Raw genomic sequence first — 19,678 nt, 5'->3', positions numbered from 1 at the left:
TTTCCACGCACAGTAACTATAGTAAACCTACATCTCGTAGACATGTGGTTACAGATAACATTCGCCGCATGTAAAGGAGCGAAGCTCAAATTATTCTGGCACTCAGCGCTCAAGATCTGTGTCACCTCTCAATAGGCACAGCGGTTGGCAGCGGCCCTTTGTTGCACATTATCCCACTTTCTTCCGTTTGTGTCAGCTGTCAAATATTAACAAAGAGAAAGCCTCCATTAAAGATCTCCCACCGATCTATGCTTTAACTAATTTGCCACGACCAAACCGCGCGCGCTGCAGTTGCTAAGACAACATTTGAATTAAAGGCAAAGAGAAACGCGTCGAATTACCAGTCGTGTGAACTGTTTGTCAGGGGATAAGGACTGAGCGAAGTCAGGCTGATGCAACACCTTCATAAGCCGTCAACCTTGTTTCACCTTCTGAATGCGTTAGCTCGTCTGCGGGAGCAGGCAGACTGTTTTGATAGGGTTATAAGCAGAAAGACTTAATGCTTGAAATGTTTTTCATGCATAAAAAGGCATGTGCCACTTGCTGATGCAATGTTACTCAATGTGGGTTGTAAATATTAAATTATAAGATTAAAGACTGAGTAACTTGCAGCGATGGCGCTAATTGGAGGCATATATTAATGTTTATCCATGGAATGCACAGAAATGATCTACACACAGAGCACATGGAGAGTGGTGTGATTCTGAGCGATACACTGTACATCTCATTACATCTAGCTACCGGACAGACAGAGCCAGCTTGTACTTCCTCAGCAGTATCGTCTTGATTTTGATGAATGGATTTGGAATTATCAACGGTTTATTTCCCATAAGGCCGTTTTACTGTCCCGGCAAAAGGGCCGAATAAGAAGAAGAGTCATTCCCTTCTCCAGTCTGTAACTTAAACCCAGTCAGAGGAACTGTGAAGCAGGTTAAAATATATGAGCAGGTCAGCAGCTGCATAACTTTATACAACACCATTAAAAATGAATATCTGTATCAATATTCAACACCCTCATTTATATATACCAGTCTGAAAGTTTTCACTGTCTGCTTTAGTGCTGCTTTCTTGAACGCTAAATATGCATCTCAAATGTCTTAATACGCACTAGGTTTTCAATTATTTAACATTTTCTTTTCTTAAAAAAAGAGGTATACAGTAAACATGCTAGATGTAAATACGGGGGGGGGCAAAATCAGTCTGCATTTTCTTTTGACCTTGACTGCGGCTCGAGTGCGGGGGCTGACACATATATCATAAATTCTGCACCACTTCGGCAAATGGAAAGTTGCTGAAATACTTTATAGCGCACAGGTTATGGGGAAAAAAAAGCAACCTCTCCCCACTCATCTGGAAAGCAAATTTCCCTGCCAGGCCTTAATGTCTTATTGTGCAAAATTAGGGGCGCAAGAGTCAAGAGAGGATATGGTGACCCACATACAAGTAGACTCACTTTTACAGTCACATTCTTCTGTGTCACGAAGAAAACAGAAATTACCTTGACATTTCAAAGTATAAAATTCAAAGATAAATGCTTGCACAATAAACGTAATAATTGTTATATGGGGGAGGGAGGGGAGCTACGTTAAAATGCAGAAAAAAAAAAACAATCTGGAAGAATGACTTCACTGTTTTGCATACATGCCTCGGTCACGTTGTCCAGCTTATAAGCCTTGGTTTACATGCCATTTGCATTCTACATCAAACCAACGGTTCAGGTTCAGACCCTGTTATCTTTTCGGTCTGAATGTGCCAGCCAGTTCAAAATTTTGTTTGGGAACCGGAACTGGCACGGAGCCGAGCGATCAGTGTGGTTTCCTCAAGTCTTTGTGTCACATAGGGATATAAGACGTCCATGAGAGTTGAGTCCTATTCACATGGGACTAGTTTCACCTGGGAACCTTTAATTGAACTGTCTAACTTGTTAGTAATTTCTAACAATTGTGGATGTCTTCTATGATCTCAATCCTGTGTGAAACGGCCATATCTGTAAAGTAAAACTTACACCTCAAATTACCTTCCCTACTTTTTGTAACACAGAAGTCCTGTAGTGAAACTGATCCAGTGTGAATCAGCATCGTTTTTACTTTTTCAGGGCTTTTGTCTGCTGCTTTCCACTTTTCCACTTCACTCCGCTGCACGTCGGACGACATATTACACTTTTTTGACAACTTTATTTATTATTAACTTTATTTGATTTGCAAACTGATGATAAAAAATACAAATCTAGGGCGAACAGGGCTTTAGTGGATGTTTGAAAACATAACTGGCCTCCTCAACACTACATTTTTAAAGTTTCAGTAATAAACTCGTCAAACACAAAGTGAATTAATTGAGGTGCTAGTGCATCAGTAACCTGTACTCCCTCAATACCATAATATTTACCTTTGTCGTCCCGATATGCACAGTGGTATTGCAAAACAAAAGCAGCTGATTAAGTGACTAATTCTAATGACTATCTAATTAAACGAACAATCCCGCTGATATCGCGCCACATTTCAGAGGAATTTAAAGGAAGGTAAGCACGCCAGTGTCCTGAAAGTGATGCTTGTCACAATTCAGTCAGACAGTTCAAAGCCAGGCCTGTGGCGGAGCATGTGTGATTACTGGACCGGTGTTCAGCCTCGTTTCCGATAAGTAGAAGACTCACTCCGAGCACTTTGTGACATATAGGCCAGTTGTATGCATACATAATGCATTCTGAGACTTCCTTAATGTAAAGCAGTTTAACCAAACACCTTCTGCCGCTTTGCATTTTTCATGTTTACCATGCGATGGCTTATTCGTGGGGTCATCGCTGCACTTCTGCCACCGCTCTGCACCTGGGTCACTATGACAACGCCTACTGTCAGCCTTTGTCTTTAGCACTGCGGCGACTGCTGTGTTCACAGGAAGGGACAGACGAGGAGCAGGGAGGCACGGCAGAGTGTTTCATCCACACATTACTCTATTTGGGAATGTCAGAGGATTAGATGAAAAATAGGTACGGGTCAGCGTGTCACACAGTTCCATCACAACTGAAAGAAATGGACTTGGCATCACGGATGGGGAGAAAGCTTGTCAGCCAAACTTTACGCAACCCTTCATCACTCGGCCTCGAGGTCCTTTTCTGCAGGCGGTGGCATATACAGCAGGATGTCAGACTCATTCTCACTCTGTCTGGAGTAGTAAAGACAACAGTGCAAGGACCACAAGCTGTAGATGATCTCTGTTACACCCAAGCTGATTTACTCTCAGAACTTCCAAATGTCAAATCACAGTTCACTTGTGATTTACTGCGAGGATCGAGGCGGGGGGAAGGATGCGGGTTATGTAAGAAAGTTTACTGCATTATTCCACTTTCATAGATAAGGCGGATCCCTCCGGCCTTTTCGCGTCAGCAGGGGTGCCACGAGTTCATCACAACCACGTTCTAATAGCTTGAATGAGAATCGCTGATTTGTTTATAAAAATAGAATCAAAGGCGTTTTCTCCCACTTATTTCTGTTTTAGGAATGTTTGCAAATGCATAAGAATGAGTCTGAGATTGAAATCAAAATTGTGATTGTGCTTGTAATTTACCGGTCTTGCCAGTTACTAATGAAAATTAGATGGTGCAGTGAAAAGGCAAATAGGCAGACGTTTTAAGGCTTAATATTATGAGAATTGCATATATCGACGCAAATAACATCACGCAAGCGTATTCACATTTAGATGAATACATTTCATACTATGTACACTGAATATTGTGTAGGCCTTCCTTGTTCCTACAGCATTTCTGACTCATCGGAGAACGGAGGTGGACCTTCTGAGGGTGTCCTGTGGTGTCTGGCAACAGGATGCTGTTAGTGGGGGTCTTTGGTTGAGGGAAGGGGCCTCTGTGGATCAGACTCGTTTCAGTGCATCCCCCAGATACTTGGCCAGTTTGGGATCTAGGGAATTTCAATACATTGTGCTGTTAATCATGTTCTTTTTAAAGCGTTATTGTGTGTGTGCCTGCGTCAGCCTGCATCCTGCTGGCGATGGCTGCTGCCATTGCTGTAGGGTGGGGGGTCTGGTCTGGTCTAGGTGGGTGCCACATGTCTAAGTGACATCCACACAAACGCCAAATGTTCAAAAGTTTCCCTGCAGAACATTAAATTGTCTCAAGATGGTCAGTGTTCCTACTTCTCCTGTCAGTGGTTTTAATGTTGTGGCTCATCAGTGTATATTTATATAGATATTTTTATTATACTATGTATATACAGGTGACGTTGCAATTGAAGAAATCTGAGCAGCTTGTAAAAAAAATTAATAAATAAAAGAATCAAAAACTAAAACCACACAAATGAGTAGTGGTTTCCATTTCTATGCTCCACTTGTTCATTTGTCGTGAAGCAAGAGGGGCCATCGTAGGCTGAGCATAGTGAAGGCACTCAGATTCCCTGGAGTATACTTGGCTCCAAATCCAGTGTGAAAATGGGCGAAGCTTAAAGCTTAATTAGTCAAGGCTTTAGAAGCAACGCACTGTACATTCTCCTCCCCTCAACTGCCTCTTTGTTTGCTTCTCCCCTCAATGATATGTGTATATTCAACAAAAAATGAATAAATAAGGCATTAACGCGGGCCTACTGTTCCACGCTGGTCTGTTAAGAGACAGCCATCTATATCTTGAACAAGCCTTCGTCTCATCCTGGCTGCCACGATTGATTTAAATATCACACACTGTTCATCTGACGTGAAACTTATAATCATTTCAGCATTTGGCGAATTGAAATTCTATGAGGGTGCAAGTTTCAGAAGAAACGCTTAAATGCGCATTTTAACTACCTAGTAGTATTGACCCCGTTGCCGCCTGATGTTTTATAAAATAAAACTCGTGCCATTTATTTTCAGCGTGGTTAAAATCGACGGTGACAGAAGTGAGCAGGAGGAGTGATGACTTCACGAGCAGCATTAACCTCTGTTGGCCTGTTACCTATACAGTGGCTGAGTGGCATCAGGCAGGTAGAGAGAAACGACAAATATTCCACAAATTATCTTACACGCGCTCCAAAGTCCACCAGGCCCATATGTTTGGAGCATTCGATTTGAGTTTCCTGAGGGCATTTGTGCTTAACATCATACACTGCTCCGCCGGGGACACAAAATACCCTGCAGCGCCCTTTGCAATTTGCCATGTATTTATTCTCACCCACACAGAAGCTGGAGATATTTAGCTTCCTGTTCTTCGGGATACTTTTGCAAACTCTCGCAGTTGACAGGGGAGGGCTGGAGGAGGAGGCAGAGGCCATTTTTAAATCTGAGACTGACTCCCACGGCCTGACAGCAACTCCTTAACATCGAAAACAAGTACGCGCACACACACACAGATATAAACACAAAGTATGAGTCAGAAAACAAAGGCGGACAGAGAGCTTCCTCCATTCTTCTGTCATTAAATTTGCTCTTTATTGGTCATACAGTATCCAAGACAAGTATTTGGAATATAATTTTTGACTCACAGGAGAGAAACGCTTATGTTTGCCTAATCAAAGGTTTCTTATTTGCAAATTTTCAAATAGTAGGTCTTAGCAACGTGATGAGTTTATCGCTTGGGTGCAAAAAAATCAATTTAAAATCATTGTTTGCTAGCCTTAGGAAACAAATATTAGAATCTGCAAATGAATCAGCCCTGTTGGATTACCAAAGAGTGAAAAGGTCCCCCCTCAATTCTGTGTTTCATTAGTAATGTTAATAATTATTGACGTTCCCGCCGACGCCGAGGCTCGTTCATTTAAACCGGTGCGTTTACGCAGTGAAGTGCGTACATGTGTGTGTACGCCTCTTATCTCCACGACAGTGATACATTTGCATCGGAAGACGGAAAAGAGGAACGGACATCAAAGGGAATGCTGTCACGCAGCCCTGCATGTTTTAAGTGCACTGGACTGGAATATTAAAAATGAAACATGAAGTTATGTATATAGTTGAACGCTGAAAGTTGAATTGTAAAGGATTTTACAAAGACAAATGTGTGTACGACCAGATAAATTAAAGGTAATTTACCATTATGTTCTTATTTTATATCAACATTAGAAGGCTAATCTAACAATAACAAAAAAACAAAACAAGCAATTACCTACTGTAGTCTTAATTATTCATCATGACATAATAACATCTATTCCATAACTGAAATTCAGACTTTGGGTAGAAATATGAACGGCATTCAAAGAAAAATTAAATTGAGATAACTGAAGAAAGAGCAAGCCTGCTCTAAATTGATATCCTCTGTATAATTCATGGTCTGTTTTGTGTTCTGCAACAATCAATTACGGAATTAGTTTTTGCAACTGTGAGTCAGGAGGTAGAGCTGGATGTTTACTAAACGTTAGGTGGGTTGTTCAATCCATGCTCGGGCAGTACGCCCTCTCCTGAACCCTGGGACATTTCTCCTGAGGGGACAGGCCAGCGATGGAGTGCGAACGTGTAAGTGTTAAACGAGTTGCCAAGTGCTAAATGTGCAATATAAATGCAGCCATTTGAATCAGCTGGTGTCCGTAATGTGTGGAGCACGACTCAGTCAATCCATTTTTTTTAGCGTACCCTACACAGCTTATTTCATATTTCACACTATGCAGTTCACAGATCATTTTCTTTTGTTCGCTTTGTCATTAAGTTTACTTTCAGTGCAGTTTTCATAATGTTATGTTCCTGTCAGTATAATAACACAGCTTACTAGCTGATTTAAGGCGAGACGCTACAAGCTAATAGGGCAAAATTTTTATCACCATGAAACTTCTCCAGTTGATTACTTACATGAATACAATATTTGTTTGATTACAAATGAGGAGTTATCTACTTAAGTATGTGCTAATTTGCAGACATTTCCAGAAGTAAAATGATATATAAACCAGGCTCTGAATGATATATGAAAAATCCTCTCTGTAAATACCTGCAGAATGTAGTTAAGAATAAATCTGGAAAGTTTGGTAAGTTTGTGTAAGTGCTACTGAAATGTAAACTAATTGTGAGAAAACAGCCTTTAAAGATTTACATTGCAAACTCATGTATATTTTTACTGGAAACCACTATGTGCCAAAACCAAATCTGCTCAAATCCTTAAAAACATGTCTTATAAACATATCAGTCATATACAGACTGGGAGAATATCCAGTCACATGACGCTTTTGAACGAATCATGTTGTCAGAAATCAACACCAACCAATGAGAGTGCGAGTTTAGCTTCAGGTCGGCCTTTGTACTTTCACGATTGGTTGCCAATAGAAAGAATAGGACCATATTTGGACTCGAGAGACTTCTGCAGGGGAAACTTAGCTTCACAACAGTAGCTCATATGCTGTGGTAGAGACATGGAGTGGTTGCGTATTCACCTGTAAAGCAGAAATGCTTGCTAGCAGTGGAGGTTTCTTGATGAATCAATGGGCAATTGGCCTTCGCCCAAGGCGCAGATTGTGCATACATTATAATATTCATGCCTTTGCTTTTTCCTTTATGCTGTCGGCCATGATGGTGGCCTCAACTGAACATTTTTTTTTTAACATCGCCTAATGTGCCCTGGCTTAGTTTGTATGCTCTATGCATTTATTTATTTCATTTAGTGATTATATATTAAAGGATCAACAATTAAAAGATGTATCCAAACACAATATGAGAAGAAGAAGGAAAAAACATTTGATTCAATTCAAAAAAGGTATTCACCACAAAACCATATTTCAACGTCCTTCTGTCACACATGCCATGGAACTTTAAGACTTGTGAAAGTTACCGCCCACCCACCACTCCCCCCCACTCCCTCCTCCCCTGTCAAAAAGGGGGTGACCTGGAATACACTGGCAGCCAAACTCATTTGAACCTCATCAATGAAGGTGACCCCTGAACAGCAGGGCACGCACTGCGGCGGCAACGCTTCAAACACTGTTTAACAGAAAATCAGACGAACCCGCTTTGTCCTCATCGAGTTCTTCTGACAAGCAGTCATTCAGAGATATAGTCGTGGGTAATGTCGCAATTAGCGATGTGTCCTGCATTTAATTTTACCCAGAATGAGCTTCTGTCAGCGCAAAAAAAAAAAAGAGAGAGCTGGGGGCTGTGCGAGAAAGCGCATGAAGAAATCACTTTGGCCACGATTTGAATTGCAGATTAGCGAGACCTTTACTAGGCCTTGTCCGTAAAAGCTGCTGCTCACCTTTATAATGAGATGCATTGTATTTTTTTTTATTTATTTATTTTTTTTTTTTGGTCTTATAATGGTAGTTTAACATATCTAACAACAAAGATGTTTATCAGAGATTATTAGTCTCCCTCACACTTTGCACGTGTCCTCTCACCAAAGTTTAATTTTACAGTTTACCGTTAATGACTCTTTTGTAATCGCTAATGTTGGCAATTACACGAGTGCCTCCTCTGCTCTATTCACAACCCACAACAACAAACCCCTAATAGCTCATTCACCGAATGTATGGCAAAAGAAAATAATGGATGAGAGCGGTGCCGCACTCTATCCCTCTATCCGTCACTATTTATAGCCCAAACAATTAAGCTGAGAAGACCTTCATTAGCCTGCTGCTATTCAGCGGGACCCCGAGTCGCCTTGCCTGCCAGCCAAACAGGTGTTCCTTAATAATCACTGCTGAATTGCCAGCAACACTGGTTTGCGATTTTCCCTCCATATGTTTCAAGCTGTTAGCAGTCCTCTGCTGAGAAATGAATGACTTTCTAAGGCTCATTACAATATCTTACAGTAGTTACATGTGGCCGTTCGCTGGCGGTTTGACCCTAATATAACACTGACTGGCGGCGTTTTCGACACGCCGGCCAAATAACACATATCACAGTTGTCATTAAAAGTTATTACCGTGTCAACAATATTTTGATCGAAATGTTAACATTGTTGTCATGCCCGCGCAACCCCTTGCTTACCTCTAGAAAATTGCCTGTGTTCACTTTTATGCAGATCTCACCGCTGCACTATTACAGAGCTGGAAGGGATGCATATTTTTTATGGGTTTTTTTTGTTTGTTTTTTTGCAATCTAAGGACAAACACTACAGTGTAAGACATTTCGATTGCAGCTACACATGCGTGGTCATCTATAACATTGCGGACGAGAGAAGCTGGCTGCACTGTAGCTGTGCCAAAAAACCAGGAGATGACAGGCTGCCAGAGGTTTTATAAATACTGCAGTGGCATGACACTGCTTCATCGAGTTAGGAAATCTCATCAAGCAGATTCAGAATATAATCACTGTTTGTTGAAGTTGGGGAGAGAGAGATCCATGGTTAACTAGTTAATTTTTATTTTATTTTATTTTGCGCTACAAACTCACTCAATGAAAATTACCTAAATGAATGATGCAAAAATACATTTAAAAACTTAAATCATTCTTCACATGCTTAATCTGAACCAAATTGACATACATTGTCTTTTTTTATCTGAAAAAAAAAATATATATATATATATATGTTTAAGCCTCCTACCTTTTACCTTTCGCAACACTATGAACATCGCTCCATGTGGCAAATACCGCCAGCTTAAGGCTCGGATTTCGAGCGCCTTTACAGGTATATGAACACGAACGCCTGCGTCTTTGCACCTCTTGGAATATAGAACATCTTTCTTCTTGATGCCTGCCTGGACCCCGTGCCTCGCCCATTAAAAACCTGTCAGCTGCTTTTAAGGGGGATGAGGAGAGTTAATGTGATTGGACAGTATGAAAGCCTGCCCCAACTTCATCTGCCGTGAACATATTCCTCCCACTAACAGTCACTAGCAGTCATCCTTCCTCACTCCCCTTTTCCAGACTGCAGAATTGTACCTGGGTTATCACAGTCAGATGGCTTCATGCGCACAACCTTTAAACATTCCTTGAATTTGCCCGGATTTATGAGATACTGAGCAAGACTGTTCTGTATTTATTATCGAGAGTCAGTAGTCTCTATCCTTAGTAGGAATTAGTTGTGTTTGCTTTTTCTGCTTTGCCAACAAGGGAATTATCGCCATGTGTGATTCTGATGGTCTAGCTCCTACTAAGCACAATTCCTTTGCTTACTCTGGCTGTCTTAATGCACTTGTCAAGTAAGCTTGTTGTACCGCGTTGCCATAGTGAGCTGTATATTTGTGTGCACTTGTAATCGTCCTCAAAGCTTCTGTCAACAAGTAGATTAAGAAAATGGGATAGTATATCAACACACTGCAAATCGGAGGTTAAACAATAAATAAATGTGATGCAGCACCTTTATGGCCCTACAATACCAATACCAATACCACACGCTTTTCCTAGAATTTATTAAATTTTCTACATTGTGTTATTGCAGCACCTCTCACAGTGCATCTGCATTTCTTTCATTAAGCATTAAGTGATGTCTCCCACTATGATAGGGCGATACTTCCATTCGCTCAGTGGCTATCTGCCTGCAGCGTGACACCATTTAAATAGAGCTGTCAGTCTGCAGTCTGAACTGTAATTATGATGAAATACTAATTAGGGCAGACCTGACCTGTGCAGACATGTCCACACTCTCCAACGTCTACTCCAGATGGCAGCAGGTACGACGGATGCTTGGGGAAGAGACCTACGCATTAGCATGGGGACGACCTGTCCAGTCAGATTTTTGAGATTCAAAGCATGCCTCGTTTGATTTACATTTTGAAATGTGGCCCGAAAAATGCGTGACCCTCGCGGGGCCTTCGGGACCCGCAAAAATATGTGGCGGATGCTGGATATAGATACCAGAGAAGGACAGTTGGTGGCAGTCAGTACCGTCATCATGGGATGAAATTTCAGAGGCTGTTCAACCTTGAGAGTTGAATCACTGTTTGAATATTCAACTTTTGTTTTACTTCAGTTAAAACACAAAAAGAATGACAACTGCAATACTGAAATACCAGGTAGATCTTATCGCCATATACTGTATGAGAACATATACACTGGATGATTCAGATTCAAAACCTCAGAAGACCTTTACAGACTCAATTCCCACTTTGCACACATGACCGCCTGTGTGACTGACCTTGTCCCCCCACCCCTTGGGAACAGATGGTATAAAGACGCCACCCATCCATGAGGCACTACTAGACAACCATTTCAGACGAGACCTTTAGCCGATTATAGAACGTTCTTTTTTCCTGTGATTCTGTGTCTGCCATGAAGCTGCATTTCTATCTCTCAGGGAACAGAGCTTGATATATTGATCTTCCGATAGCTTGGTCGCTTGGTCGCCCGAGTGATTGAACTTTGGATTAAACTGATTCTGGAAAGTGTTACAGACTGCTTAAACTTTAAGCCTGGGCACGTTTCATACTTTAAGAGAGCTTATAATAACAATCTGACTTCTGACACTTTCACTTAGTTCTGAGGTTTCCTGAGGTTTCACGCTAATCACAGCGCTGCCTTTGCAAGCAAATGTTCTACTGGAAACTTGAGACACTGTTGCATCTCTAACAGCTGGAAGGATGAGTTCAAGAAGGTTTAATTGAACAAGACTACGATGAGTAGATTGAATCGTTTGAACTGAACGTGTGCTCAAATGGAAGAAAAAAGAAGTTAACAGGAAGTTAATACGGCCAAAGTCCCTAGCTCAAGTGGTAAGATGTTGGTGAATAAGTACAGGATAGTAATTAGCCAGACTTGTATTGTCTACAGCTACATACCACAGTTGAGCTTAATGAGACTGCATTACATTATCTTGCCTACCGATTGGAATACGCCTTTTAGATCTGGTTGGGCTATTTACACAAAAAAGATAACGGCACACTGAGAGTTACATTTTAAAGAACCCTAGCTCTCACTTTAAACGCCTTAAGCTTCTCTGATCCACAACACAACTGCCAAGCTGTTGAGGGCGACATCATCAGCAAGACATAAATGAGCGAAGAGGTCACTTTCCCTTCCACTCTTCCTGGCTCCAGCTCCCTGACAGCCGGCGATACCTGCTACTTTACTGTTCAGCAAGAGAGTGTAAGTCATAGATAAGCACCCAAGATAGACACACTGCAGGGCTAGTTTGAGAGGGTTGGGGGGAAAAAAAGACTTAACTTATTGAATTCCACAACTTATGAAGGATAAGGTTAAAAGCTCGCCGTGACTTTATCACACTTCCTAACCACGCCTTAAGCTCAAACTATGAGGCAATGCGTCATACTATAACAGAAATACGTTAAATGTCATAGACTCTGCTATTTACATATATGCAACATAAAATCAACACATCATAAATATAAGATATGTGGGTATTCTTGCCCCAAAGCATTAAAGGGAATATAAAGATATGTGGAATGTGGTGGATTAAAAATTCCCTCCGATCAGGTTAGCAGCGGAACAAAAGCAAAGCTGAACGACGTCAGATGTGTAGCTTCAACTAAAGTATTCAAGACACTTTGTTTGTAGTCATCAGTGTTCCAACACGAGTACACATCAGTAGATTTAGGTAAAAGCCAGCTGTAGATGACTCTAGTGGTCCACCAGTGTGCCTTCTGTTCCTCACTTGTTTTTGATGCCGCTCCTATTGTTTTTCCCGTTCAATAATATATGGCACATATGCTTGCTACTGAGACTAATGTTTTTGGTGTGGGGATTTGTGCTGGATTAAGCTTCAAAAGAATGGCTGACAGTCTATTGTTCGGCGCTGGCACGCTCGGTTCCCCATAGGGCTGCTGGTTTAGAGGAGTTTGGGTTTCGTAAAGACGAAAATGGAACCAACATTATGCAATCTTGTGTTATTTCTAAATCGTGGGTAGAGTGTATACCGTTGGAAGCGCGGCGGCTGACGACCGAACAATACAAACCGGGGATAGCAAGCCACGTGTGACGACTGGAATATTGTGCTCCACTGCCATGGATATTCATTAAACTCATTTCAGGCAGACATAGTGTTGTTTTCCACAATGAGAAGCCGCACACATCCCTTTTCTAATGAATGGTGAATGAACGAATCAAATTCCGTCCACTTTTTTTTTTCAAGTGATCCCCGTCTTGATGGAAGGACTTTATCAGTTGAACTGAATGAAGTATGTTTGCTCTGATTTTGATGACGCATATAATTTCATTATGCACGGGTGAATGCTTTTTCTAATATCTTAATCAGCAGCAATTACCAGCCTTTCATCATCACCTCACTGCTTCGAGAAGCACAAGTGGCATCGAGGGTTGTGCACACTGGCTCATCACCGCACGCGCTCTCAGGGGGAACGGCACTTGTCCAGCATCTCAGAGGCCGTGATTGCACACAAACAGTTGATGGCGTAATCTAAACGTATGTGCAGTGCTCCCTCTTATCTCAACAGGCCTGTGGGTAACAGTGGCGCGTGATTGCGGTAAATAGAAACCTCCCACCACCGGCAGCACTCGAGTCCACTAGGACACAGGCCACCAGCGTATGGTGTACTTGATTCTCGGTCTGTTTAGTGTTGCACAATTACCGTAATGTGTAATTATGGTTGATAATGTTAGAGGTTAGTCGAGCCTGAACAAGTGGCAGGGACCTGTGATTGACATCGAGCCGCCTGGATGTGAATCACATGGCTTCTTCATGAAGCTAATAGACAGAAGTGGAGGCATGTTTTTCCTGCAGAGACATTGCTCATCTCTCTAAGGGCAAAGCAGTAAATTATTTTGCAACCTGAACATTAAATCTCTCACAGAGCAGCCCTTGGAGTCACACAGCCAGTGACAATTTACATCACGTTGCCACTGACACACTGTTGCATTTATTGGTGAGTAACCTTAGGTATGCTTCGATGATGAACAGTGACGTCTGCCTTAACAACACAGTACAGTGACACGAGCTATGTGCAGTCATAAACCAACCAGAACTTCGAAGGACAACCAAACCGGGTCACTCCAGGACGTAACTGTTGAGCACAAGCTGCCAAACTAGAAAGTCATGAATTATGCCGATGTCCAAACATTGTTAACCGTGTCACTGTTGACAGGTTACACGATTACTCCGCATGCAGGCCACAGTATCAACAAAATTACGAGAAGTTGATTTAGGTAGAGGACCCGGGCCATGCGCCGGATAGTCCGTCAGTTTTATGTTAGTGTGATGCATCAGCGCCTGCAGACTGAGCTACAAGGATGGCAAAAAAAAACTTTTGAAATACAATGGAATAAAAATTCCACAGAATGACAGAATCAGACAAGTTTTTGTTATCCATTTTTAGTCTGTGACTTGACCTTCTCCAATAAATACCTGGCTGTGAACCGATTCAGTTTTATGCTGGCGTCTGAAACAGCCGGTGACATTCAACAGATGTCAGTCAAAATCCAGAAAGAAAATGTTTGCATGAAAGTTAGAAACTTTCATTACTCACCAGTGCGTTTCACGTCTTAGACTTGGGCGTCCCTCAGTGCACCAGCACAAGATTCACCAGCAATGGAACCGGAGCGAAGCTGTATTTTTTTTTTTTTCTTTTTCTTCTTTTATAAAACAAATTTCCTTCTGTTTCCTGTCTTTGTTGATGCCACACAGGGGGAAAAGATAGGCCTATTCGGAGCACAACTTCTCACGTGCACATACTTGATAATTCCCCCCCGACTTCTCTCCACCAGATGAGAGACAGAGCTCCTGTGGGGGGAAAAAAAAGAAAGAAAGAAAAAAAAACCTCGGGGAGATCACAGAAGAGCACTCAGGAGATTCACATAATGTGCAGAATGCATCTTGGGTCCTCTGCCGGTGCTAATGTCTAACCTGTAAGTAGATGGGCACTGATTCTCATTCAAGCCATGCTTTCCGTTGGCATGAATATTCCTTCAAATCAAGCCAGATGAAAGGATAATAGACGGGCTGAAGAGTATCAGGAGGATGTGGTGCAAGGCAAAACTGCAAAAGCCAACATGGTATTCCAGAAATAACATTGGTGGCGGCATTGGAGAGGTGCTCCCAGCGCGCATCCACTTTTGCCTCCGCCTCTGCGTGTCCACCTCGTCTCCAGTTGTGGTGGAGGCACTCAGTGATAAAGCAGTGCCCAGTGCCGCCGCTGCCTCCGCCGCCACCGTCCTCCCTGCTACAGCAGCAGTCTCTGCTCAAATAAATGCCCGGTCTGTCACAGTTCTCTGCTGCAATGCATTAGATTCATCGTTCCCCACTCTCATGCTCTCCCTCCCTCTTTCTGCCCCCCTCCTCCTCTTCCTCCTCCTCCTCCTCCTCCTCCTCATCCTCCTCCTTCCCTGCTCACTCTTGTTCGTTCACTTGCACACAGTCACACGTGAGGAGACACGACGGGAGTCTAGAATACCAATAAGCTGTCTTCCTTAAAGACACGTCTGTGCTTGTTGAAATTGATGTTTGTTTGTTTTTTTAAAAAAAGGAAAAAGTGTGAATGAAAGGCTGGATGGAATAGATGACAGTCTCTGGACCTGATGTCTTTGATGAGTCTTACCTCCAGTGGACTGAGTGATGCTGAAACTCTTGAATGCAAGCTAAAAAAAAAGAAGAAATAATAAAAAAAAAAGAAAAAAAGGAAGTGAAATAAAGTTTGTTTCAAAGCTCACTCTTTGCAGTGTGTTGCCAGTTTTGACATTTCCATCCCTGCTGAGTACTAAAGACTCGGGTAGTTTTTATCTCTTTGTACGTGTTTAATAAATGCACCAATAATCAAAAATGAAACATTAGAAACTGCGTGGTAGCGGGCTGGAAATCACTGCAGTTGCAAAAATAAATAAATAAATAAAATAATTAAACCGACCCATTACTCATTTTTGGTAGATGCGGCTGTAATTACCCTACCGTGACTTGATGATGATGATACACTATCTGCTGGCTAAGTGGAAATATCATCACATTTCATCAGCAAACCACTCAAACACGGTTGTATATTTTTTGATCATGTGTTCAGAAATAAAGATCATCTAACCTCATGTCCCGAATGTGATATAGAATGCGGATCTAATGGCAACTATCTTCAGTTTCACTCATGAGACAATTCTGAATTTATATAATACAGCTTTTAGGAATATAAAAGAAAAGTCTAGTATTACTGGCAGTGTTGCCAGATACATGATAATTATCATATCTGTAGGATAGTTTCAGGGCTTATATGATATAGAAGGGCAAATATACGATAGTTTGCCATTTGACTGGCAATTAATAAAGCAGTTATTTCATTCAAAAGGCAGAGCTTCTGTGTTTATTCCTTGGGTTATTGCAGTTACAAGCACAAAGAATAGCTTTGAATATTATGCTATATATATAGTATGTATGATAGTTTGAGTCAAAATACGATAATTTTAAATTGACAGCACATGTTTTAAGGTTAAAGCCAGCGTGCACGACGTCTGGACTTCTGTACTGGCAGACCTAAAGGAAAAGGGTGCATTAAGGTTATTAGACACCTGAGACATGGGAAAATGCCTGCGAGAAAGGAAAGGAAATAGACTCCCTGGGTATTTCACTGCTTACAGTATTCTACTAAACACCACTTTAATAGACACTATTAGTGCTTGTATTGTTAGCTGATTGCAGACTTGTTGCCCCATGTGAATAATGATGCGTAACAATTGCAGCAGCTCGGTTCTTTGGCTAGCCGAGGCTGCAAACGCGAATTGATACCGGCGGAGGACGTATCGTCCCCGGACTCAAACATTAACATTCATTAGTGGATCTTGGAAGGCGGCCCCTGTGTAATAGCTGTAACAAGCTTAAAGGACTGGTTTAGATCGAAGGAAGAGAGGTCGAAAGTGTTTTAGAGGCACTGCAGAAATTACAGATGACAGAGGTCAAAAACCCAGAGTCCAGAAGTTAAGAACAGGTTAAGATTATGAATTCCGTGTACCATTTTGACCATTATATTTTTTTTTCCTCCAGAGCACATACGATTATCAGCTTTGACCACTTTAAACCGCCTTAAATGAGCTTTTGTTCAAATGACATTTAACTGTGTACGCTTTGACATTTCACTGTGGATGCATTGCATGGACACATTCTGTCCACTTTACCATTGATGATACACTGTATGAGCGTAGTGCACTTTTAAGTATCTTGCATGTATTATGCATTCTTTCTGCGTTCTCAATCATGACGCGTGTCATAACACCAGAGAGCCAAGTGGCAGCCCTCCTTGTTGTAAGCTAATCATCTAGAAAAAAAACAACAAAGCTTATGTAACCGAGCTCAAACAACCCCCTTGCCTCTGCGTTTTGATGAATGATGGATGTGAGGCTCATTTCCGTTCCACTGCTGCCATTTATCGTCTTATTGTCTGGATGGTTGACAACGTGTACTGGCCAGTCGCACAGTCGACAGTTGACTAACAGCTTTAGTTCAGTGCGCTGCTTGATAGCAACTTAGTGTGCTGGAAAAGTACATGGCAACGTGCTCCGATAGCGTATCATTAAGGCACTTAATATACATGTATTACACATCAAGGGCAATATATGTATATCAAAGACGTATTAATTCAAGATATGTGAACGCAGTATTGAGCAACTGTGTGTTGACTATGAGGGGGTGCATTTAATACACTGAATAAAAACGGATGAAAAATATATTTTTCATATTTATTGTCTTTATGACTGCAAAAGTTATATATATATATAATCTGAATAATATTTGTATTGTTCACTTTTTCATTAGAATTTGTTTGTCTTTAATGAAATTTCAATGACTTATTTAAATTAACTTGCTGTACTGAATCAGTCTGCAGCGTCTAAAATTGCACCTGACTATCATACTGTACGTCCCCAAATCCTGCGAGTGGCAAGGTGAACCGCCTTCCTTTTCCTTCCTTTGTCAGTGTCCTGTGCAAATTCTTAGAGAGAAACACGACCATCACCGTGAGTTATTCCCTGCAGTTCAGCCTCTCTAATGAAAACCTCTTCTTAGAAAGTGGCAGTAATCGTGTGTAATTGACAGGAGCAAATATCAGCTAAATGTTTCCGTTTTGTTTAATGAGCCTGATAGCCGAACATGACCCTGGACTGTTTTCCCTCACGAATGTGTTATGGATATAGAATGAGTAGGGAACAGTGCTGACGACATGACAAGCGCGGGAGGTCTGCTAAGCTCAAATATAAGATCAGCTAATGATGCCGTTAATTCTTGCTATTACGTCTGAGTAATATTAGTAATACATCTAATATTTTAGTATCCATGCACTTCTAAATAATAAGTAGTATCTGTGCACATCATTAGTGCGACTTTTTTCTCTTAGCTGCAGAATTTTAGAAACATTTATAAGGGATTTGTGTTAGAGACGCCATAACATCAGATACGGAACATTTTGATCTCAGTAAACTAGATGCGATGGTGTTGTTGATATATATATATGTGGTGTGTGACTTTGCATCATAATTAACCCAAACAGACTTCTTGAGGCTGAGACACATCCTCAGGCATGTTAACCAGGTGTGTTTTGCAGCAGCAGCTAAAGACTCAAAGGGAACATTTTCCTCTAGATGGCAAAAGCCAAACAAAACACAAGTTAATCATTTTAAGGAAATCGTTAAAATCGCTGCTTTCGACGCAGGAGAGAGGGACACAGCTGCGCGTGGCGTTTGCTCTCAAGCTGCATTACAGTCAAACTCTGTTTCATGGGCACACAGCTGGTTCGTTGTTTTACAGCTGCAGCGGTCTACATTAATGTTTCGGTCACAGTTTTCTGGGGATAAAATGCAACTTCGGATCAGTTTGAGGACCGAAAGAAACGCATGTGAATATATGATAAGTAACTTCTACTAAACCGACACAGATCAGTGGACACAGACGTGTGACGCCGAATGTAAAACATCATTTGACGCAAAACGCTTTTTTACTGTTGCGATGCTGAATACTTGCTTTGAAAAGGTTGAGCCATAACATGAAATTGTTGTATTTTTCAAAACATACATTAGTTGGGTTGGTCAGACAGTTTAAAGTCATTTAAAACCCTGATGAAGAGACAAAAAAAAGACCCTCTTGCATATAAAACACACTCGTCGGACCCAGGACACACAAAAAATCATGTTATAATTGAACCATTTGATCGTGTTTTTTTATATGACAAATATCACAAAGGAAAGCAGAACTAAAATAAACCACGGAATAAGATGGAAATAAATGAAAGACAGCCTCCTTTCAAGAAAATCTAATCCCCTAGGTTGTCAAACTCACATTATTTTTAGGCTTCTTGCCCACAGCATAAGCAACAAATTTTTATTTTTTTATTTTTTACATTTTGACAAGTCTAAATCAATTCTTACACACAGAGACACAGTCACCCATCACTCACTACTTTGTCTTGAAGAGTCGACTGTATTGTTTAAATTTTCTAAGGAATGAGAGGCATTCTGCGAGCCAGTGTTAAAACGAGTTTGTTGGCAAAATAAATGTTTTTTTTATTATTATTATTTATTTTCTCCTTTTGCTAATTACTTATTAGTGGGACACATAAGTTTTCCCTTAAGTGGTTTATACATCACCCCCCCCCCCCCCCCTTCATTTTCTAAATTAATTACATCAGAAGTTCAAAGGAATGGTGGAGATGCAAATGTGGCACACTAACACTGCCACTGCTGCAGGAGCAGAAGAATTCAGGTCAGAGGAGAGCAGTTCTTTTAGGCATCGCACAGGATCCAGAGGCTTTCCGCAAGCAGGGGAGGAGTGCAGCTCGAGATACGCACTTTTTGCAGAGCCAGATGTTTTAAGATCGTTAACACTAAGACATCGCTGCCTTTGACAAGATCTTGCAGTCTAGACAAATTACCCTCATTAGTTCGCATTTTTAAATGGTCAGTGCTGGGGATT

At 41.3% G+C, this 19,678-nt stretch overlaps 1 protein-coding gene across 1 annotated transcript in view; it reads right to left on the bottom strand.

The window, feature by feature from the left end:
• lrrc4ca (leucine rich repeat containing 4C, genome duplicate a) overlaps positions 1 to 15,020 on the bottom strand; it is a 147,984-nt gene extending 132,964 nt beyond the window's left edge. Inside the window, exon 1 of the mRNA XM_047597012.1 lies at positions 14,271 to 15,020. The gene's annotated coding sequence lies outside the window, so the exon portion shown is untranslated. The remainder of the gene's footprint in view (positions 1 to 14,270) is intronic.
• Positions 15,021 to 19,678: the final 4,658 nt, after the last annotated feature.

The sequence above is a fragment of the Mugil cephalus genome, chromosome 10 (genome assembly GCF_022458985.1).
Source record: "Mugil cephalus isolate CIBA_MC_2020 chromosome 10, CIBA_Mcephalus_1.1, whole genome shotgun sequence".
In the NCBI taxonomy this organism is placed as follows: Eukaryota; Metazoa; Chordata; class Actinopteri; order Mugiliformes; family Mugilidae; genus Mugil; species Mugil cephalus.
The sequence above is the reverse complement of the archived record's forward strand: the minus strand, read 5'-3'. Positions and strand labels throughout refer to the sequence as shown.